At 38.6% G+C, this 24611-nt stretch overlaps 1 protein-coding gene across 1 annotated transcript in view; it reads right to left on the bottom strand.

The window, feature by feature from the left end:
* pitx2 (paired-like homeodomain 2) overlaps positions 1-24213 on the bottom strand; it is a 105575-nt gene extending 81362 nt beyond the window's left edge. Inside the window, exon 1 of the mRNA XM_015345176.2 lies at positions 24125-24213. The gene's annotated coding sequence lies outside the window, so the exon portion shown is untranslated. The remainder of the gene's footprint in view (positions 1-24124) is intronic.
* Between the last annotated feature and the right edge of the window lie 398 nt (positions 24214-24611).

The raw sequence follows: 24611 nt of genomic DNA, 5'->3' as shown, positions 1-24611 counted from the left end.
TGTTCTTCATAACTGTTAGTTATGTAGTGTGCTTTTTATTAAATGTTACAGGATAAAGGGACCTCTATAGTCATTACTGCTACCCAGCTTCAACAAGGGTTAAGTATTAATGTAAGATGAAGCAGGGAAAAAAATAAAATAACTTGTGCCATTGCATGACAAAGTGGAGAGAAGGACACACTTATGCAGTGGTTAAATAGGTACATACTTGCCAATAAAAAGCTGGATGCTACTCTAAACAGATAGAACCGAAGCTGGAAGAAAGAATATCTCCTAGATTTCTGGAGCCCTTTTAGCAAAACCAAATCCATCTTATGGTAGAGTATTTTATTTTCAGTGAACCTTTACCTGCAAGAATTCCATCCAGAGTAGAGTGGACAAAAATAGAACACACTGTAATACTGCATTTCAATCAATAATTTTTTAGTTATTGTAATGTACGCACACTATGATAATAGTTTTGAGAGACCTACTGTATCACAATTTACAATTTCAATCTGTCATACGGAATTTGAATAGAACTTCCAAGTGTACTAGCAAAGTCATGATGCTGTTGTGTCTAACTCAACTGCAGCATCAATGTGGACCCCGGCGACACTTTCAATTTGAAAGTAACAAGTGACAAGTCTCTTGTCATCATAACATTCTGTTGTGTTTATACATTAAATCATCCCTCCATCTATTTTCTAACCCATCACAGGGGAGCCAGAGTCTACCTTGGCGAGCAGCAGGCACCAGGCAGGATACACCCTGGACACAGGGTACACCTAGACCCAGAAGCCAATTAACCTATTTGTACATCTTTGAGGTGTGGGAGGAAACTGGAGCATCCAAACAAAATCTTGCGGGAACACTGGAAGAACATACAAACTCCACACAGATAGCACTCCAGGCATTGAACACATGACAATGTCACCCCATATAAGATCAATTAATTTATAATACAAAATAAATAAGAGCTTTTATTTACCATCTCAGCATTTCAACATAAAATAGAAGTTTCTCAACCACTACGCCAGAAATGCTGCAAATCTTTGAGAATATTTTTAAATTAGAGTTTCGTGAATTTCATGAGTTTCATGTTGTAGTATATCCTTTTATAGGTTTTGGGTTTATGAAAGTTAAAAATAAAACCGTTTTCTCAAATGTTTTAGAATGAAAGACACTTGCATAAATATAGGGTGTCCATTGTGAGGAAGAGAAAACAGTGATCACATTGGTTCCTGTGACAAACAATAACATTTGTTTTAAACCATCAGCAGACTTCTCCAGGAGGGCAAGTAGCTCCACTTCTAATCAAACCCAGACTTTCCTAAGCTCAATGTCCTGTAAGCGACATAGTTTTCAGGCCAGAGACAGGTCAAAAGAGTAAAACATGTGAAAGTGCACTTTACAAGCTACTCTTCTGGAACCCTAATTCACAGTTCAATGAACAGCAGGACCTGTTACTTACCCCATTTCCTAGAGAAGTGACACAATAAAAACATTATTTATTTTACTATCTGCTTCTGAAAGTGATTTAGTATACTTTACAAGAAAAATCTTCCTTTGAAATAACCTTAGGAACTAAATATTGTGATTATACATACAGTATGTGTGCATGTGTGTATGTAAAAGTATATAATTATACTTTTTTCTCATATTCAGAAAAGCAAAAGGTCACCTTCTGGAACCACTTTTCATTTTGTGCTCTGAGTGCTAATAAAAATGCCTTATGAATGGCTTTACTGCTTTGTTCTGACAGCTGAGAGAGTGCAAGCTGGTTTCTCAGTTGACAGTATTTTAGAGAATAAGAATGGAGTTAGTACAGAGATTTAAGAGCAGTTTAAAATAATAATTGTAATCTTTGCATTAAAATGTGAAAATGGTTCAGATATTATTAATACAGACAAGCATATTCCTTTATGTGTCAATGTTTATTTTATCTCTTTGATATACCAGACACTTAAGCACAGCCAGCAAAATAAAGCAAGAAACTGATACACACTTTCCTCACATACATTATATTTTATTTTTCCTCATATAGATGCTTGAGCACATTTATGTATATGTATAAATAAAGCTCTTGTACTGACATTTGCAAAACTCATACAGAGCTAACATCCTTGGTTTTCCTTGAACTAACAATATTTCTTAAACTTACTTATTTAAGTACAATACACTCACATATTAAATGGATTAACAGGCATGAGATCTTTTCCTGAAGAGAAGAGGAGATCTTTGTGAAATTCCCAAACTCTGTATTGAAGCATCAAAAATACCTCCAGATGCAGGATTCGTAAACTAAGATCACATCAGGCCTAGGCTAGTCTAAAAGGAAAGGACAATGAATATAGCTTAGAAGTTTATGGAGACCCATATTTATATCCTTCTTAAACATTATAAGAAATCGAAATATTGAAATTAGAGTCACAAAATTACATTTGGAAGGTCACATACTAAGTACTTAGTGCTTTTTAAAAAGGGAAACATGTTGAGGCACTATTACACTGTGAGATGACTTTTCACGTTTAGTATTGTCTATTTAAAAATGAAAAGGGAATTCTGTTTGTGGATTTCAATATTTTAGCAAGCCTCTGCTTTCAATGAAGAACAATTCATTCTTCATTTCCAAATCATACTGTGCATTGTTGTACAGGTACCTCCAGCAGGCAGGGAGAGCATATACTGTATGTACAGTACTGTACATTATTTAAAAGGAATAATTTACTGATTTTCTTTTCTGTCATATTTAATTACTGTCTGTGTAACTTTCTTGGCTGGATTTAGCCATGATCAAATGAAACCCAGCAGGAGACCCCAGCGTGCATTGTCCTAGGGTGTAAAAATGCTATGCTGATGACAGACCATACTGTTTTGATTAAAGCTGAGAGGGTTTGACTTCACTTTGGTTTTTTGACCCAATTGTTTTACTGTCAAGGTGACTTTATTTTTACAATTTTTTCTTCTACAGGCCTCATCTCTGACTTACTGTAAAAGAGGCATTAGATAAATTCTCATCATCTGTATTCAATTACAGTTGGTTGGGTAGCACGTTTTGTGTAAATGAAAAAACATTACATAGTAACTTTTATTGTTTTATTGGTGAGAGCTTCCCATTCATTTTTTTAGCTTCCCTTCTGTATTATATGATATACTGAACTTTTCCAGTTTTCCAACAACTACTTTATTTGTTTTTGAGTGGGAGAAATAATATATTATTTGTACCTACCCCAGTTCTACAATAATCCTAAAATACTAGAAATGGGTGGAATTCCTTATTCTAACCTTAAAAATGAGTCAGGTGACAACTTTGTTGTTAGTTTCCAAGATGAGTCAGAGTACACACAGAATAGCAGCAGGGTGAACAAGCACCACATATCTTTGTCCAACCAAAGGAAACAAAAAAAAAAAATCTGTGCTGTCATTTGATTTGACCATAACAGTAATGAACAAAATGACAAAAGAAGAATGTTGACCAACGTGTGATTTACATCCTTGAGGATTTCTGGTTAATCTGAGATAGAGTTCCTTTTGACTTCTGCTTCTTTTGCCATTTTTCTTTCCTTGCTGTGGCTTTATATGTTGCTTTATATGTCTAATAAACCTGTTTTAAAACATCCTTTGTAATTTAATTTAAAAAAGTTGTTAATGTTGGCTTTTTATGGGACATGCTGCAACATCTTAAAATGTTGACAAGTATTCTACAGAAATTAAAGCAGCAATACACCACAGACGTTTTGACTTCACAATATTATATGCTGTAGTTACACATTAGTGGGTCTGAGCCAAGCCAAGATCAGTAGTAGGGCCTGCAGAGTTTTGTGGTAAATTAGAAGACATTTGTTCGGTTTAATAGGGATATCAAAAATGCAAAATGACCTGATAATGTAACAATATAAACATTTTTAGGTTTTCTTGACTCAAGCTGCAAAGTAACCATGTTTTAAAGCAGGTTGTGCTAAAAAGAGAAGATAAACAATTCCCCCTGTAAATAAAACAACCTACACTCCTAATCCCTCTACCCCCCTTCTCTGGAAAAAAACACCAGTATCACTCTTGAGCCCTTCTTCTGTAACTCCCAGAATGTTAATTCCCTGGCATGTTCCTGCTTCTTTTTGAGCCTCATTAGCAAAACCCTTACCTACCCACTATGGCCTTCTACAAACAACTCCTAGTCCAATCCCTGGTATTCTCCCACCTAGATAACCGTGACCCACTGTTTACTGATCTTATATTAATGCTATCATCTCTACTTTTGATCATCCAGAGGTCTTCAGCTTGCCTTTGCTATCAGTTATGTTACTCCATTATTCCAGTTCTTCCAGTAGCACCTTATCACTGCATGCATCTTATTCAAAACCCTAGACCTCTAGGATCAACTGCTGTGTCAACTGCTCATCACCAGCCTACCTAAAGTATCTTATTCATTCCTCCTCACTACTTCCTGGCCTCTCCATTTCTTTTCTGCAGCAGACTTTCCATGCCCTCCCTCTATACTCCCACATACAGAGCCCATTTATTCTCCGCATTTGCTCCACAATAGTGGAATGAACCACCACGGGATTCAGAACTGCTCAGTCTCTGATCACCTTCCAGTGTTTATGACTCATTTGCTTAAACAGCACCTGTGATGTCTCAGCTCTCAACCACATCGTTCATTAACTCTTCCATTGGATTGTACTGATGGTTTTTTTTTATTCTTATACTTCTGAATCAAACTTTCACTTTAAACAATGTGTACATGTTTACTGGGGTGTTTACATTTGTTTATTCTCACTAAGAATGTAATGTTATCCATGTATAAAGTTCAAAACGTTATACTTGTATTAATGTGGTGGTTTGTTGTTGTCCTTTTATTAATTGGTTTTCCTATTACTGATCAAATAAGATCACACAAACCTGCACATATTCACACCATAACCAGTTTTCCTGGATGCCAGTTAACTTACCAGAATGTCTTTGGACTGTAGGATGGAACTTCAGCATTTGGAAGAAACCTGCATGAACACAGGGAGAACATACAAACTACAACTCAATAGCACCCAAGGTGAAACCAGGACCTTAGTGCCACGAAGCAGAAAACTTAACCACTGCACAACCATGCCACACACTAACATGAATATATATATATTATTTTATTTTAGTTTATTCCTGTTCCTAAGTTTTTCATAGTTTTAGGTTTTAGGATGGCATCATCATTGCTTCACAGTCTACTGTGCATTGCTGGTCAAATAACTATTACATATTTCAACATTAATAGCATGACAATGCTGGGCAAACAATAGTTCAGTATTACTAGTTTTCTGGCAACTGTGAGTTATGATTGTTTGATATAATTAGAAAAAAAAAACATTGTATATTACCAATGAGCAGAATGATTGGTTATGCTACTTAAAATCAATGATAAGATCTCAATCTTCTTTTTACAGTTTTCTCAAGGAAGAGGAAGGTGGAGAACAGAAAATGATAAATTGGACAGTACATTCTTTTGGATATTATTATTTGTGTTACATGTTAAGTACCTAAGTGACTTACACGTGTTCAAAATCTTGTGCGTCTCAATAAGCTCAAAGACAGGCAGTTGAACAATGGCATGGACCAAAAGCATGTTCCTCCATTCAATGCTTAAATGTGCAAACACCATTTGGTGCTGCAGTACTGGTTTGAAAAATGGTCTCAATATATGGTTTTCAGTATGATTACCATTATAAATTGACTCCTAAACCTGGAATTAATGGAGCTAATTCCCTACTCTATTACACTACTGCTGCTAAAATAATGTTTCCTTACATGACCTCAGCAAATGTTTTGTGGTTTTTACTTTATACATATGCCCTACCATTTGATAGTCAAATTTGATAGTCAAACAAGGAACCTACCTCTACACCTGCCTTCCAAGAAGCTCGGGCCTAGGTATATTGGCCCCTTCAGGATACTCTCCCAGATCACCCCAGTTACCTTCCGTCTTGCACTTCCCTCCACCCTTAAAATCCACCCGTCTTTCCACGTCTCCCTCCTGAAACCCTTCTACCGCTCACCTCTTGCGGCTCCCCAGCGTCGGCCGCCACCCCCGCGTCGCATTCGGGGGCACCAGGTATATACAGTCCACAAGATCCTCGACTCTAGATGGAACCGCGGTACCCATCAGTATCTGGTTGACTGGGAGGGTTATGGCCCTGAAGAAAGATCGTGGGTTCCGGAGAGGGATATTTTGGACCCTACGCTAATCGGAGACTTCCACAGGGACTATCCCGATCGGCCGTCTCGGGCGTCGGGAGCCGCCCGTGAAGGGGGGGGTACTGTCACGACCACCAGGCAGTCAAGACCAAATCGTAAGCGAGCTAATCAGCCCCAGCAGCGGGTGATTATTAACAAACGCCGCCGCACGAGTTAATCCACCTGCGCACACTCACTGTGCGGTGCGCACTGCTATTTATACCCTCTTCACCTGTTTCCTACTGCTCGGTATTGAGTCTACTCCTTGAGAGCTCTACCTGGCGTTTTTCCCCGTACCGCGTTTATTCTGGATTTTGGATTTCCCTTCTGCCTTTTCGACTTTGCACCTCGCCTCTCGCCTCGGACTGTCTGCTACCGGAGAACTTCCTGGATTACGACTTGCCTTTCGCCTTTTGACTACGACCTTGCCTCTCATTTTGGTTTGTTCGCCTGCCTCATCTATCACCCGTGCCTGCGTCTGCACAGGATCCGTGTATCTTCCCACCAGGGATTCCTAACAGGCTGTGTGTCTCATGGAGAGCAAGATAGGGTATATGAAAAGACAAAATCCTAATACAAGAAATTGTATATGGCCAATAAAGTGATCTTATCTGACATAATTACATTTGACATTGAGTTCCATGTTTCAACATTATGAATTAGTGTTTTATGTGTTTTACAGATATTACTACATACTGTACCTGTAACTATGTAGCTATGCTACACTATGCTACTATGCATGAGCTGTCCATCCTCTTTGTATGACTTGTTTTAACAAAGCCTGACCCAGGGTAACCACCTAATGTGACAGGTCAATGAAGAATTTTTAATTATGTACCACCAGTGTGTTTTTAAGGCTACATTTTTAGATTACATAGGAATGAGAAAAAATGCTTTCTGATACAAAGCTTAATCTTAAACTGAATTTCAAATATTTCAGTCCATTCTTGGAGACCATCTGTCTGCAGTTCTAATGAGACCCAAGGTCAAATGCAGCTTTTACAATATACATTTTAAACACCCCACCTCGAAATCTGACCCCAAACATATGAGAGTGACCTGGTTTGCCTTGGGTTAATTGATTTTTAAATTACGCTTGGCTTAGACTACTTTATTCCATCTCAATACAATACAGAAAATTTCAGTTTGACCATGTTATATTTGAATCCAAACTGGCATAGTGTGAATTACTATACCTGGGAAAACTGACAGCAGTTATGTATGAATGTAAAGGCTTAATACTTCTATTAATATAAAGGCTTTGATAGAACTTAAAAACCCAAGAGCAATTCAGACAAGTACTTTAATACTATGACATTTAAAAATTCTACAAATGTTAAAATAAACTTAAAATAAAAAAATAATTTAATTCAAAATGTATTCAATTTTATAGTTTATGTAAGTTTTGTCTTTTTCAAACACACCACAATGTGGCACTGATGTATGCTGAGTTAATAACAATAGTCATTCTCATGTGTAAGCAATGTAAAGCAATTAAAAGGATTGAATTTATTCTGCTTGGCCAATGGTGTAGTACCTGGCTACATGAATTTGGTGTCTGGCCCAGCCTGTCACGATCGTTACTCCTTCTCTTAAGGGCACTCCAGAACTTCCTTGTTCGGCCCCATTACCTGCACCTGTTTCTGATTTCTGTTCCCCCTTAAAAGACAGACACAGACGTCACCCGAGGTTCCTTATTGAATCCCATTTTGTGAGAGCCCGAGGTCCTGCTGAGTCTGGCTCCGTTATGGTTTTAACCCTTCGTTCCTGATTCCCCCCGCCGGTCCCGACTCGGCTCCTGGTTTTTAATTCCTTCGGATGGATCGTCTGGCATTGGACTACTCTTCTGTTTTGGATTCCCCGTTTTGGATTTAGTCTTTGATTGTTTGCCCCGGACTCTCTTCCCCCGGACATCTGCTCACCTTGGACACACCCCCCTGTCTCCATACCCTTCTCCTTCTCCATGATTTTCTCCCTACTGTGTCCTCACCAACCGGATCATGTCGTCTGCATAGGGCCCGGAAAGAGCTGTTTCGTGACACAACCATTTAAGTTAGAGAAGGGATGTCTGCAATAGTGGTAAATTATGACTAGAGGAGTGTTGCTGAGCAGTGGTCACAGTGGACAAAAGTCTCATTTGTATTTATGGTAATGTGATACTAATGGGAGAGTAGTAGAAAATATGTATTTGTCTGTCTCTCACAAAGTGCAGCAAGATCATAAGATGGTATCAGTTGATCCACAGTCTTTTGGCGACTGCTTGTGTGTTTGCTGTTTTTGTTGTTTAACTTCATTTCATGTTTTAATGTTCATATAAAGTTTTAGTGGGACACACTCCTTAATATCCGGGACTCATTTTAATTTTTCATTTCAACGGATATTATGTGTAACCTCATCAAATGGAAAACCTGCTGACCCTGATAAAACAAAAGTGTGCCAGAGAAGATGGAGAAGGCACCAGGTCTCTTGTGTGGTTTAGGAGATGTGGTTTGTGAGCGGTGCTGCCTGCCCTGTTTCACACCAGTGTGCGGTCCCTTAGTGACAACATGGAAGAGCTACAACTACTTCTCCAGACAAACCGGGATGATTATCTAATGTCAGCACTTTGTTTTACTGAAACATGTCTTGGAACCTCTACTCCTGATTCAGCAGTGGAGTTACCTGGCCACCAGCTGTTCAGGGCAGATTGTGATGCTAACCTCAGCGATTAATCTACAGGTGGGGGTTTGTGTTTTTATGTGATCAGAAACAGGTTCAAGTATTTCACTGTTCTTTTCAAAAACTGTTCTCCTTTGTTGGACGTACTGTATATAAACTGCAAACCCTCTATTCTCACAGAGAATTTGCATCTCTTATTATGGCTGGAATATATACAGTATATTTATATTTCCCCTCAGGCTAATGCGGAGTCAACACAACAATTCCTGGCTGATCGAATTACAGAACTAGAGAATAAAACATTAAAATTCTTGGATTATTATTATAGGGAACTTAAACCATAGTAATTTTAGCCGTAACCTACCTAATTACAAACAGCTGATTAATTGTTAACCTAAGAGAGGAGAAAGAAACACTTGATCACTGCTATAGCCCAGCAAATTAAGCTCAGAGCTGGACCACTGGAGCCATTGAGAGACTGCAAGACTGTTTTGACTCAACAGAATGAAGTGTCTTCCAATGTGGAAGTGACAGCATTGATAAAAATGCAGATGTGGTCCTTTCACACTGTATATCAGCTTCTATAAGGGACTTTTATTCCTACAAAATCTTTATTAAGGTACAATAATGATAAGTAATTGTTGATCTAAGAAACCTGTGCTTGATAAAAGAGGAGGCTTATAGGAATTAATAAGATTAGATCACTTTATTACCCATTTACAATCTCTTGCATTTGGAATTTGTCTTTTCTCATACTGCCGCTTGCTCCCCATGTGACACATACAGACAGGGAGAGAAGCTTGGGGTCAGCCATATACACAGCACCCCTGGAGCAGCTGGGGTTAAGGGTCTTTCTCAGGGCTCCATAGAGTAGGATTGCTCTGCCGGCTGCAGGATTTAAAATGGCAATCTTCCAGGCACAGGCACAGACCCTTAGCCACAGTGCCACCACTCCACCACCCTAGAGAACTAAAGAAGGGCTACAGGTAAATGTCAACTCAACAAAACAACTAATCATGCAAAAATCCAAGACACAAATTATATAGAATGGCAGTTTCCAAATATTGACCCCACTACCTTTGGGTATTCAGAAATGACAAAAAAGAATCCTCCCAATGTTATAGCTAACCTGTCTCTGCCAGATAGACTGAACAAGTTTTATTATAGAGTTGAAAACAGAGGCTCCTTCATGATGATGCATTATGAAGACCTCTTCAAATTCTACTGCCTCATTGCCCAAATTGCTTTTCTGTTCCCTTCAGCCACAACTAGCAGACATTAAGTTATCAATTTGCTCTTCTTCTCTCCAGCCTCCTCTAATTTTGAAAGGTCAAAAGCTCTTTGCAAGGCACAACTGTGTGGAGCCATCCTGGTCTCCCCTTTTCAAGATGGCACCATGTTAGTGGCAGCCTGCTACAGCAGCTCTGTGTCTTTTTGTTGCCTTTTTGTTTCTTTCAGTTAGTTAATGCTAGTGTGTTAGTGTTTTTTCTTCATACTCTTGCCGGCAACTAGATTTGCTATCACAACATGATGGATACTAGGAAGCTGTCATACTTTTTCTTGTTTTTTCTGATACTCGGACCTCTGTTTCTATCGGGTTGCAATGCTGATAGCTACATAGGCATTGTCTAAAACACGGGACCAGCTGATCGCGCTAACGAGTCCGGCTCTACTCACTGGAGAGAAGCCATCAGTTCCGGAGGAGCTGAGGAGGAGAAGCTGAGGCTGTAGGACTGGTGCGACGCGAAAGGCGAAGAGAAGGAGATTTAAACCCTATCTTCCTTCGATCATTATGGGAAATGTGAGGTCCTTAGTGAACAAGATGACCGAACTGGGAGCATTGGTGAGGAGTCAGAGGGAGTACAGAAAACGCAGTATCATGTGTTTCACCGAGATGTGGCTGCAGGAACTTATTCCGGACTCGAATGTTACCATCGGCGGCTTTCAGATGGTGCGGGAGGACAGAAACACAGAGAGCAGTAAGAGGAAAGGAGGGGGGCTTGCGGTGCTTGTCAACAACAGATGGTGTAATCCTGGACACATTCATGTTAAGGAGTGCATCTGTAACCCGCCATCTTTGTTGTCGTTTGCATTCCACCCAGAGGCAGCGAGTGACGTCATACACACTGTCACAGCCAGGCTACAGACAAAGCACCCTAGTGCTTTTATAGCTATTTCAGGGGACTTTAACCACGTCTCTATTTCCACCACTTTGCCTACTTTCCACCAGTTTGTTAAGTGCCCGACCAGAGAAAACAAAACACTGGACTTATTATATGCCAATGCTAAGGATGCATATAATTCCACAGCCCTTCCCCCCTTGGCAGATCAGATCACAACCTTGTCTTGCTTACACCACTATACATGCCTATTGTCCAGCAACAACCTGCAACAATGACGACTGTGAGGAGATGGTCTCAGGAGGCTATGAAGGATCTACGTGGTGCTTTTGAGGCTACCGACTGGGATGTGCTGTGCGAACCACATGTGGACGACATAGACAACATGGTGGACTGTGTCACCTAGTACATTAACTTCTGCGAAGACAACACCATCCCCACCAAAGACATGCACTGCTTTTCCAATAACAAACCCTGGATCGCCAGCGACCTGAAGGCTCTTCTGAATGACAAGAAGAGAACCTTTAGGAGGGGGGATAAGGAAGAGGTCAAGCGTGTACAGAGGGAACTAAAGCAGAAGTTAAGAGAGAGCAAGGACACCTACAGGAGGAAGGTAGAGGACAAGCTGCAAAGGAATAGGGTGAGGGACATATGGAGCAGCAAGAGAGAGATCACTGGCTTCAAACAGGCTGGGGGTGTAACGGAGGGGAACCTGGAGATGGCCAACGAGTTGAACCAGTTTTTTAACAGGTTTGATTCAGGGCCTTCTGTGGCTCAACACCCATCTCCCCACAGCCACACGCTCCCTAACTCTTCACAGCTGCGACTGCCCAACACCTCCTCCATCCCCCCACAATCATGGCCGCCTACAGCTACAACCCCCAACAGCTACTCACCCCCCCATCCCTCACAGCTGTCACTCTCCAACACCTCTGCCATTAACACCTGCAGCACTGAAAGCGCTATGAGCACCATCCCCCAGGCCAGGCTGACGATCACGGCTGACCAGGTGAAGAGGGAGCTGAAGAGGCTGCACCAGTGTAAGGCCACAGGACCAGATGACTTCTGTCCCAGAGTTCTGAGGGCTTGTGCTGATCAGCTCAGCGGAGTGCTCCAGCGACTGTTTATCCTGAGCCTGCGCTCGGAGAAAGTCCCTGTGCTCTGGAAGACATCATGCCTAGTCCCGGTATCAAAGAAAGGGCGCTCCTCTGTTCTCAATGACTAAAGACCAGTTGCACTGACTTCTCACGTCATGAAGACACTGGAGAGGCTGGTCTTATCCCACCTGAGACCCCTGGTTAGCTCATTACTGGACACCCTACAGTTCGCCTACCAGCCCAGTGTTGGTGTGGAGGATCCAATCATCTACATGCTGCAAAGGGCCTACTCACACCTGGACAAGGCTGGCAACACCGTAAGGATTATGTTTTTTGACTTCTCCAGTGCCTTCAATACCATCCAGCCTTTACTTCTAAGGAGGAAGCTGGAGGAGATGCAAGTCGATGCCTCCATGATCTCGTGGATCACTGACTACCTGATAAGCAGACCACAGTCTGTGAGACTTCAGAACTGTGTGTCTGAACAGGTAGTAAGTAACACAGGGGCTCCTCAGGGGACGGTCCTTTCTCCGTTCCTCTTCACCCTCTATACATCGGACTTTAAATACAACTCAAAGTCATGCCACCAAAATTTCTCAGATGACTCTGTAATTGTGGGATGTATCAAGGGTGGGCAGGAGGAAGAGTACAGAGGACTGGTCAGCAGCTTTGTGGAATGGTGTGGGGAGAACCACCTGCAATTGAATGTAACAAAGACGAAGGAACTGGTGGTAGATTTCAGGAGGAAAAAGGTCAAACCTACTCATGTCTAGATCCATGGGAGTGGCGTGGAGATGGTGGACTCGTACAAGTACCTGGGAGTGCACATCGACGATAGACTGGGATGGTCTAAGAACATCGAAGCCATTTACAAGAAGGATCAGAGCCAACTTTACTTCTTAAGGAGGCTCAGGTCCTTCAATGTGTGCAGTAAGATGCTACATATGTTCTATCAGTCGGTGGTGGCAAGCGCCATTTTCTACGCAGTGGTATGCTGGGGCTCTGGGATTAGAGCAGTGGATTCTAACAGGCTGAACAAGCTCATCAGGAGAGCAAGCTCTGTCGTTAGGTGTGTCCTGGACCCCCTGGAGGTAGTGGCTGAGAGGAGAATGGTGTCCAAACTAGAGGCCATCATGGACAACGTCTCCCATCCCCTCTATGACATGCTTGTAGAAATAAAGAACACGTTCAGCAATAGACTGATTCATCCACGGTGCGACAGGGAGGGCTACAGGAGGTCATACTTGCCTTCTGCCATAAGACTGTACAACGCATCCACCTTGCATCTGGGCAGAGGCAGCATTGACAGTGACCTGTTTCTGGACTGATAAACTGATACATATGTTCTTTTTCTTTTCCAATTTACAACCATTTTTGTACCATATATGCCAGGGACCTGTGCAATACATTTATATTTATAGTCATATTGTGCAATATGACGTTTTTGTTCTGTTCTGGTTTGTTCTGGACTGTGAGTAGCTCTTCTTACTGCACTTCTCACTGTACTGATTGTATTATTATTGTATCATTCGTTACACTGTGGCTGTGTTGTCTGTGTTAAGCTGCTGTTGCACTGCAATTTCCCTCACGGGATCAATAAAGTATCTATCTACTACATTGAAACATTGTGCAGAGTAGTTAACCCCAGTGTTCACGGATACATCTGATCAGTCTCTGGATCAGTGTAAGAACAATACCTGTTCTAAATACTCTATTATTGTTTTTGTACCAAAGAAGGATACAATACCTTGTCTTAAAGGCTATAGACAAGTTGTTCTTACTTCTGTCATAATGAAGATATGCAAATAGATTATACTTTGTTAAGTACAAACTGTTACAGATTCACATCTCCATTTCTACTGTTTGTATATAGGGCCAACAGATCAGTGGGTGATGTTGTTATCATGGGCCTTTATTACATTATGAAATTCTCAGGTGTGTATGCAAAAATACTTTAAGTGGATTTTAATTTTAATGCTAGCATTGCAGAACTCCTTTACAATGAACTGTGACAGCTGAATGTTCCACTTTCCATCTGCTAGTTGATGTTCAACTTTCTCACAGAAAGAAAGCAACCTTTGTGGCTAGGACCTTATTTGTCAGACTGTTTGTGAATACTGGTGTACCTCAAGGATATGTATTTTCCACATTACTCTATTCTTTGTACATTAACAACTGCACCTACAGCAACTCTTCTGTTAAACTAATTAATCTTGTGGATGACATTAGCTTCATACTCTAGGTCTCATCTCTAATAATGATGAGAAAATGTACAGGAGATAGGTGAGTCAGGTTGGTATTGTGATGTGCTAACAGCCACCTGGAGCTTAAACCTCTTAAAAAAGTGTAAATGGTTGTAAAGTTTTTGGGAATTATGACCTCTATTACCCCTAAATGGAGTACCTTTTTTACCAACTGAAACACTTTGGTATCTCTCTATGAATTCTAATGCAGTGTTACAGAGCCATTATGACAGCATTCTGACTGCTTCTATAACTGTTTGGTTTGGCAACACGTCTGCCCACTTTAAAGTCAAACTACATTGTACTATTCATTTTGTGGAGAGGGTCATTGGCTGCCGTCTGCCCTCAATTGATGATTTGTGCAATTCCAGAGCAAACAAGCGGACAGAAAATTGCTGATGACCCCCACCCAAATTGCCACCTGTTTCATAAACTGCCATAAGGAAGATGTTACTGGTCTATTAAAACAAGAACCACCTGGTATTTTAACAGCTTCGTTTATAGGGTTGTCTGTTTGCTTAAACAATGCTTAGTTACATGTGCACTGTCTTAAAGATGTCTATTGTCTTGTTGTATATAGAATGTTTTGCTGTACCAAATACACCAGAGTAAATTCCTTGTACATGAAATGTACTTGGTGAATAAAGGTGATTGGGATTCTAATTCTAATAAATGTTTCCTTCTGGCCAGCAAAAATCTGAGAAACCAAGTAAAATATTTAAAGATTAAAATGTAAAAAAGATTTACCTGGTAGCATCCAACACATCACAAGTGCCACCAATCAATCTTCTTTGGCCACTGAAAAGTTATGATTGGTGTCCTGAATAATATTGTGTTAAGCTGTGGTAAGCCTGCCGCGGGAAAGACTGCAACTACACATTTTGAATGGCTCCATCTGCAAGCCTAACACGTACTGTAGGAAGGGATGTGGAAAGAGCTACTGCTTGCTGAAGTTTGATAGAACGGGATGGATGAGGATATATTTCTATTTCAAGCACAACTCCCAAATGAAGAAATGTCAAATACTTTCACAGGTGGAAGCTAGGAGGAGAAAGCAGTTGAGGGCGGCATGGTGCCACAGTAGCTAGCATTACTAACTTGCAGAGCATGGGACCCTGGGTTCAATCCTAGACCTGGGGAGCTACTGTATGGAGTCTGTGTGTTCTCCGTGTATTCAAATGTGTTTCAGTAGGTGCTTGGTTTCCTCTCTGTGTCCAAAGACATACTGGTAGGTAAATTACAGACTCTTCTGGGAAAATTGGTCCAGTGGTGAGTGTGTATGTGTTGTGTGTGTATGGATTGGCATCCCATTGAGGGTACATTCTGCCTTGTGTCCCTTCATCACTGGGATAGGATCTGACTCCCCTCTGATCCTGAATGTTGATAAAGTTATTAGAAAATGGATAAATGGGCATAAGGTGAAAATTACACAGTGCCTTACTGAACATGAACTTCAAATGAAAGTTTTAGGTTAGTTGGTGAACTGAGTGTTAACTTAAACCATGCAAGTAAACGGCAAATTTCAAGAAACCCTTTCTTGCCTTTTGTTTTAATCCTTTTAGAGCTGCTAAGAAATCATAAGATCTAGAGAGCAGTGGAGATATTTGTTTTGGTTTAGATTGCGGTCTGCTAGGCTGCTGAATCTCACTCTGTAATAGCGAAAAAGGAGTAATAGTTTTACCTTTTTTGTGTTGGAGGCACTAGATGCACAGAACTTTAGGGATTACAGTTTTTTATGATGGAGTGTTTAGATCTGACAAAGGTGGAGTTAGAATAGGTGTGTAAGTGTGGAGTCAGAATTATTAAAAACCACCAAACACTCAAGATGGATATTTTGTTACTGAGAACAAACAGCTACATACTTGTTTTAGCATTTTTTAGAATTGAAAGGACCCATTTTACACATTATGATGTGTAAAATCCAGATTGGGAGAGAATAACCCAATGAAGAAGAAGCAGAGCACAGAAAAAATGTATTCCACACATGTGAACAATGCCACCAAGTATCCAAATATCAGTATTTAAATTTAATTAGTATTAGTACTTACGTTGAAATCAGTTTAATAAGTATATAAGCAATTAATACAATGTAAGATCATTCACACACATCAAGAACACTGAAGTACAAAATCTGAAGCAGTAACTTTGATATTTTTTGCCTTCAGAGTCTCAGGTCCACCAAGTTTATCCTGTTGTTCTTACAGCTAGGAACCTACTGCTCCCAGACACTAGACACCAACATGGAGCCTCCTGCTCCTACTCCATTAGGCCACTGTCTCATACACAACCACTGCCTCTGACTCCCAGCTCTGATGTCCTCTTCCCAACGCCAACAGGTTGGGTTACACAAACACACACTACCTACATCACAGAGTCTCTTCTGCACTACACACTGTGCCGAGACCCAACACACTGTCCCTCTCTAACACATACTCACAACCTCTCTGGTGCCTCACTCTCACTCCACTAAGTTGTGAACTCACAGCTGCCAGTGCACCTCACATTTTGCCCAGCCACAACTGCACTACCACACGTTCATGCAGCTGCCAGTGCACCTCACTCTGTGCCCAGAGAGTGTCTTTTATAGAGAATTGACAGACATAGTGGAGGACACTATGAGGGTGTAGCTAGATAGACCCGACTCACTTCCCTGATACCAATGTATTGCCAGAAGGAGGGTCCCTCTACCACACAACCAACTCTGGTCCACTCATACACAGCGATACACTCCTAACATCACCTTGACTAGCAGCATCTCATACCCACTACTGTTGTGCTTCAGCCTGGCTCTCTCACAGCAGAGACTCCTCATTCGTCCTCTCACCACTGCAGCCACACCGAGACTGAGGTATTGCTGAATCTTTCCCTCTCCAAGAAGTATTCAGTCTAGTTTTAGACCACTCCCACACCTGCCGTTCATTCACTTATTCATGTCAGGTGTGGTTTGCACGGCAACGTGTCTCCCTTAATCTGGAGCTCCGCCCCTAAAACCAGACACTCCCTGCATTACATCACAACATATATATCTACATACATATATACATCAGTAAAGGCAACGATTTTAATTTAATTGTTATTTCTGTTCAGGAAACATTTTAGGAAATATTTGTTTTTCTAGAAAAGATGGGGGAGTACAAAATATATTTTTTTTACCACAGTGATGAGTAAAGAAGAATTTTTCTGATATCAGATCTTTCTGATAGCAACACACTAAAAATGTCACATCAGCAGTGTTAATTTGTAAATTATGAGGTGCCAGAGCAAACACAGAGATTGATTAGGATTATGAAATTGAAATTGTTTAGTGTCTATTGAGTTCACCCTTCTAGAGTTGTATTGAGGTAAATGCATCTATCTGAATTATTTCTCTGGGACACAGAAAATAATTACATTATTTGAAGAAATCGATAAGCAAAGATCTGAGAGGGTCTATGGAGATCAGCAGATAGGCTGTGTTCTTTTATAGAGAATTGACAGACATAGTGGAAGAGACTGGTTAGTCTCACCAGCCTCTGTGAGGACCTTCTGCAGGACTCTGAAGAGAAGGTGAGATAATGTCTGTGAACGATGCCCTATGATGCCCTTCAGAGACTGAGGACTAGCAAAAGTCCTAATATCAATAGATTGTCAGTAAGATTTTACAAGGCTTTTTGTCCCACGTTAAATCAAAATAACATTAATTTAAAAAGTGTGTGCAAAGGACAGAACTGCTTTTCAGCTGTAGGAGGGCAGTAATTATCCAGCTTCCGAAAGGGACCTCTGCAATATAAAAAAATGGTGACCAATATCTTTTCTCTGTGCAGATTATACGATTTTCTCCATGTTCATTGTCTTAAGGACAGGGCTGTTGGTGCATCAAGATCAATTACAGTATATTGCATTTGTAATGGTTCAATATTTTATAACATTTTTTATTAGGTTTACTGTAGCCTAGACCAGGAGAAACGTTTGCAAAAGTTCATTACAGGTAATTAAGAAATGTTCTTCAAGCAGTTTGTTTCATTCATGTTTTCTTGAGAAAATACAGCTGCTTTATTGTGATGTACAGTAGTTTTTTTTAAAATAATGTTGTATTAAGCATACCTTTCCAATGAAGAGAGATACAACAGTAATGTTTTATTCTCTGGCAATGAATGCAATCGCTTGCCAATGAATGAATGTTTTCAGAAACTAACCAGGTGACACAAAAGAGGTTTGGGGCTATTTCTAAAGAATGATGGCACATAGCAGGAGATTAAGAGGAGATTGTAGAAAAGAGGAAGGCAAGATTGCTGTGGTGGAAGTTGTTGCTCTCTCAAATGTCTTATAGAAGGAGGTTGTTAGTGTTAATAATTTGAATACCTGAAGTTATTGGCATTGAATTATCTATAAAGGGTATATAGAACTTAAATTCAATAGTTTCAGCTTGTACTTCCTGGATTTTTTTGGCAGCGCACATTATTAAGGCAGAGTGTTAAGGAAGAGGAGTGCTATCTGTACTGGTTGAAGGTAGCCAAGGTAAGGCAAGTTAGGTACTTGAAAGATAAGGTTGTTATTTTTTAGGCCAGAATCTTTCTAGAGGGCTTATATTTTTCAAAATTCAAAGTAGATGTTTGTTTTTATAAAGCTATGTACAACCTGGAATTTTTCAAACTGATATGGCGTGTACATAAAGTCCTATTCGAAGCTGAGATTGGCAAACTACTCTATTGGTGTGAAATACATTTTTAATGGGATGTCTACCCATTTGACATCATTCATTTTACACATTCACACCCAGACATAGCAGAAAAAGGACTGAAAATACCCTTACTAATTTCCTGGGACACCGACTAAAACTTGGGAGTGAGTATCCAAAATGAAACTGGTTTGAAAATTATTTACTTCGAATATATTGACCTGTCCTTTTTGTCATGCAAAAAACAGGATAATTGTTATAAACATCTTCAACATGCCTTAACAAATATGCACTCACATGTTTGGGATATTTGTGCTTAATAAAAAATGACTGTACAGTATGTCATTACATTATAGTATATTGTGCAATTATGTTGAAATAAAAAATACATGTAATAGACTCATCTTTCAGTTGTGCTTTTTTAAATGACTGAACATACAAATAATATAATTAAGTACACACAGAAAGTTATGTATGAATGTAATCTAATGTAATCTAATATAGTCACTTGTCACACATTATGATGTATTTTCCCCAAAAATATAAAAAATGCTTCTACATAATGGTGATATACAGATAGCTATAATGTGCTTTGGATTGCTTTTTTTAAAAAATGCATCTGTTGTCGATTGCTAACAGGTACCTTTGACACATTGCATATACTGTTTCCACATTGTCCAGTATGGATGCACTTTTATTGACTGCACACAGCAGTTCAAATTAGATTTCTCTGATAAGTTTTCTAAGTTATTACAGTACTTGCAATTTCATGCAACATGCTTCATCTGACTTTCAAGCAAGAATAATTACAATGTAATCCATCTTTCTACTATTAAAGATACTACAGTACTTAACTGTACTAAAGTACTGAACTGTCATCATTTTCTAACACAAGTGGTATAGTCTGCATTTTGTCATCCGATCTGCATTTAGCACATTTAGAACACCATTTGAAGTTGCTCTGGCTGTATGGAAAATACCATTTTGAACTGCTTTATTCACAGAGTTTAGGGTTTTTTATATAATATATAATAAAAGTACCTACCATTTCCAAAAACATTCTGTTGCTTATATTGAGATGACATGAAGAGGTTGATAAAATCATAGAGACTTAACACAATTTACAGTTCAAACGAAAAAAGAAAGAAAGTGAGACTTGCTTGTATATATTAAATTTTGCAGCTTGTCTTGTATTCTTTATAAAGAATACATGGCCAAGAAAATTACTAGGACAAAATATCTCAGTTACTAAAAAAGATTAACCAGAAATATTTTGGACAAGGAAGGTGCCAAATGTTTATCAGTACCCAATGTTAAAACTGGTGACCACGTTGTTGTGCTAGCCATGCATTATGCCAAACCCACATTGCCAGCTGTAGTGGGACAATTCTTTGTCAGCATTGCCAACCCAATTTGTCCCAATTGTTTGTTGTTTTATGATAATATTTAAAGATTGCTTTTAATCTAGGTCTCACATAGGCTGCTTTGGTAGTTCTAGGTACACATATAAAACTAAGTGTGAAAAGAGTGGAAGACTACAAAAACACAAAATGTTTTATTTTAAGAGGCTTGTAAATCAAGAACAAATTCTGAATTCAATAATGACCTGAAGACCAGTCTTTATGGTAGGGAGTTTACTGGAACAATTCAAGAAAAGTACCTTGTTCAAAGGTACAACAGCAACTTGATTTTTGAATTTGAACCTACAACTCTTTGGTTCAGAGCCCTAACCACTACTCCACACTTCTGCCTAAATTAAGTTCTATGTTATTTTTGCTGGTTGATCATGTTTTCATACTTCTGAATGTGACTCTCAGATGGGTTCCTTTTTTGTTCAAACTGAAGTTTTAAAAGCAAAACCCAAGTTTATTTAGCAAACAGACTGTGACCACCTCTTCTGTTGGTCTCAGTCCAGTTTATTTCCCAATAGAATATTATTGTTCATACAGCTTCCCAAATACACTGAAATTGTACTGTCCTCACAGAAAACTATATTGTGAATAGGCCTTTGGAGAAATACTGAGTGTAAGTTGTCATTAGGATGCAAAATTAAATGAATGGCTTTAGTTATCGGAAATGAAACGTATAAAGCAATTGGGATGGACAAACAGAGCACAAAACCTTGACCACTGAGACCTGGGTAAAGATGTTTTGATCCAACAAAAACAACTGTGCAATTTTTAAACAAATACTATATATGGTGGACTTCTTTCATAAATCTTAAAAGATATCTATATTTCAATGCTTTAAATAATGTTTGGTCTGCAGAGATGATCTATTTATCAATTAAATTGATAAAGAAATTATTCCTAATAGTTCTGTCTTAATTTTTAGAAGGTGCAGCAGGTCTCGAGGTCCTAGGGTTTTGAAGAAATTAACGTTGATAAGACATTTAATATGTATGAATTCCTTTGAAGGCTATATTTGTAGGGGACAATGTTCAATATTATGCATTTTATTCCATGACACAGTGGTTTACAAAAAAATAAATCAAACACAATGCTACATTGCCTAACTGGTATCTCCACATTTAAATCATATAAGAAATTTTAAGGAAAAGTAAAACCAAACAAAAACTTTTCTTACAAGACAAAACAAAATTAATTTGTCTAACTGTAGGGACTGGGAAAATGGAGATGCAAGCACAGGTAATCCTGTGAACATTAATTGTGTTGTGTAGTTAGAATAGATAAGAATCCTATAAATATTCCCATTACTTCAAATGCTTATAATTTTTTTTTATTGATAATTAGCCTTACCAAATCATTGTTTATATTTTAATTGATTATTACCCTTCAGTTTTATTGCCTGCCTCAAAAATAAGGGAAAGGGTACTTAATACGTCTGCAAGAGAGTATATAAATATACGTTTAGCATTTCACACTGCACCTACTGTTTTTCCATTGCATGCGAAATAAATTCCTACCCAGTGGGCCAACATTTTTTTTTATAATATAAGTAAAGGAAAAGACTGTGGCTTTCACTGTAAACCATCATGATAGTTAACATAAAGCCACTTTAAAAGCCATCTTGGGGAGTGACGTGAATAATGGCGTTTAATTTGTCTAATCTTAGCTTGAGCAGTGGGTGGTTGGTTAACAAAATTTTGCTACCCCTGCTGAAGTTAAACTTTTTTGTTCTATCCATGTCTTTGTAATGCTTGAAAATCAGAATTTGGTGGTATACTATGAAAGAGAGACATAGCCTGCTATGTGTTTTATGTGTATACATATTTCATTTGTATTTTCTCTATTGGTCACATAATGTCTAGATGCAAAGTTCCTCTCAAAATGACTACATAAGTCGAGTAATTAAAAGGTTTAACATGAGCATACTTCAAATGAGAAGTTTTGCATTTTTTCTTTTCTTTTTTAGGAGAACCTATAATTTTCTTTTGTTCTGTAGCTCTAAGTATACTATCTATATGGATGAATTCAACAACCTCTTCCTAAAGATTTTTTTAGGAATGAGCAGGTTCCTAGTCTAGTGCCATTTGCATTAGTGTTGCAGAACATTTAGATTCTGTGAGCTTAAAATTTGATTGTGCATGATTATTTATATTAATACGGAAGCTCAAGATAAACCTTTTTTTTAATTCAAGGCATTGTGTTAATTTCAGTGATTATAATATATAAGAAATAAAGCTAAGTGATGAGTAACAGTTATAATTTACCAACTGTGCTAAATAAAGCAAGTTTCAAAAGCATCTTATACTGTCTGTAATTAAAACCAAGATATTCTGAAAACTGGACTAGCAGAGTGCTCTTTATTCTGCAGTTTGGACTGATCTTTGATGTTCATTACCTACCACCTCACTGTGTATTTCAAATAGAAAGACCTAAGAAAAGATCAAAATTTAATATTGTATTATGCCTGGAAACAAATTTTAAAAATATATAGATTTTGACCTGGAAGCGTTAGCCTTTCTTTCAATGTATACAGTACATTAGAATATACCTGAGGAAACACAGCAGCACATTTTAGAAAGATGTTTGTTAGAAGATTGACAATTTTCTTAAAATATAAGCAGAAAAAGGAGATTCTGTATGTACTTTGTTTTGTATTTTTTCCAGAGTTGACAATACTGCTCAATTTAATGAAAACACTCAACCACGCAAAGCAAATAAAAAAAACCATTGCATTATTAATCTAATCATGACAAACTTTAAAATAAAACTCAAAGAAACATGACAGAAGAAGATGAAATTCCTTAAATAGTGGAACTGTTTTCAACTAACAGAAAAGTAAAGGTCAAAAGATTTCATGCTTTTCAAACAAATACTGGTTAAGATGTCTGTATCTCTAGAGCAGCACAAGTTTGTAGAGGAATATCTAGTGCCTTTTTATATTTTATATTTTGCTGTTTTATTTTATTGTAAAATGTTGGGCAACCTGAAATGATTTAAAGATTGACCTTCATAATATAAATAGCTGTATAAAGAGTTGAATCATCATTAGTTCCTTTCATGTTGATATTTAGAAACATATTTAATTCTCATACACTTACAAAGGACTTATTTTTTTAAAAGAAACAGTAAATTTGTCCATATTTTATTTCCATGGCAGAACTAAATGTAAGGAATCTTTAAACACAGGCAAGCAACATCCTTCTGAAGGGCTGGGGATTTTATTGCTAACTTTACTGCTAGTTAAAGAGACTCAGTTCATCTTAATGGACCTGTGACATAGATAAAAAGCAGGAAAACTATTGATAGGAAGCTTTGTAAATTTATATTTTAAATTAAGACCTTGAAAGCCAAACATTTGCAGATAGTGTGGTGAGAATTCAGTTATCCCCCCTCTTCCACCATTACTATTGACCATCTACACAGTTTGTCCCAAAGTGAGTTTTGATCACAAGACTAAGCCAAGTAAGCACGCCAGAGCAGTCACTGCTGATCTTTTATACTAATTTTGGATTAATTGTGAGCTGCAACACTGCGTAAACACACTAACCTACCTCGCCTGCTTCACCGCAGCTAAACATTAATCCCTCTTAATGCTCTAAGTCAACTTATAGTCCTTAGCAGAATTTGCTTTAATCTCTGGCTAGGCAACTCACTGATTTACAAAACGTACCCCAGGAAATGGCAAACCGATTCAGAAAAAAGTAGAACGTGTATGATTACATATTGAATCAAAATCACTTACCTTTTAGGACTGTCAATCTAAGTACATCTGTATGTATGCAAAAGAAGAACAGGCAATGCTGGAGATTTACTGGGCCATCAACAGACTTTTTTTTTAATTGATAGCCTATATTCACAGCCTAACGTTAAAAGCCTCTCCTCCATGTCATGTAGCTTTGTAACTTCTCCTATCCAATCACAATTCATCCTACATTACCACCCCAACAGTGTAAAACATCTTTCTTTTTCCGTTGAGGTCTAACAATTTAACTAAATGCCAACTGTTCCAATAAACTTTTTTTCACAAAAATATATGTATTTATGTACTGTATTCTGCAAACTTTTGAGTGCTAGCAGCTTACTGTACTGTTCCAAAAAATCAGCACTTGCCTGTAATTTTCTCTAAATGATTAAACTGCAAACAGGGAACAGTAAATGAAAAAGCAATGTGGACATGTTTTGCATATTATGTTTTTTTTATGTACACATTGTTATTATAGCTTGAGCTC

This window comes from Lepisosteus oculatus, chromosome 1, assembly GCF_040954835.1.
Source record: "Lepisosteus oculatus isolate fLepOcu1 chromosome 1, fLepOcu1.hap2, whole genome shotgun sequence".
In the NCBI taxonomy this organism is placed as follows: Eukaryota; Metazoa; Chordata; class Actinopteri; order Semionotiformes; family Lepisosteidae; genus Lepisosteus; species Lepisosteus oculatus.
Note: the sequence above shows the minus strand (reverse complement) of the source record. Positions and strands in the feature narration are given on the sequence as shown.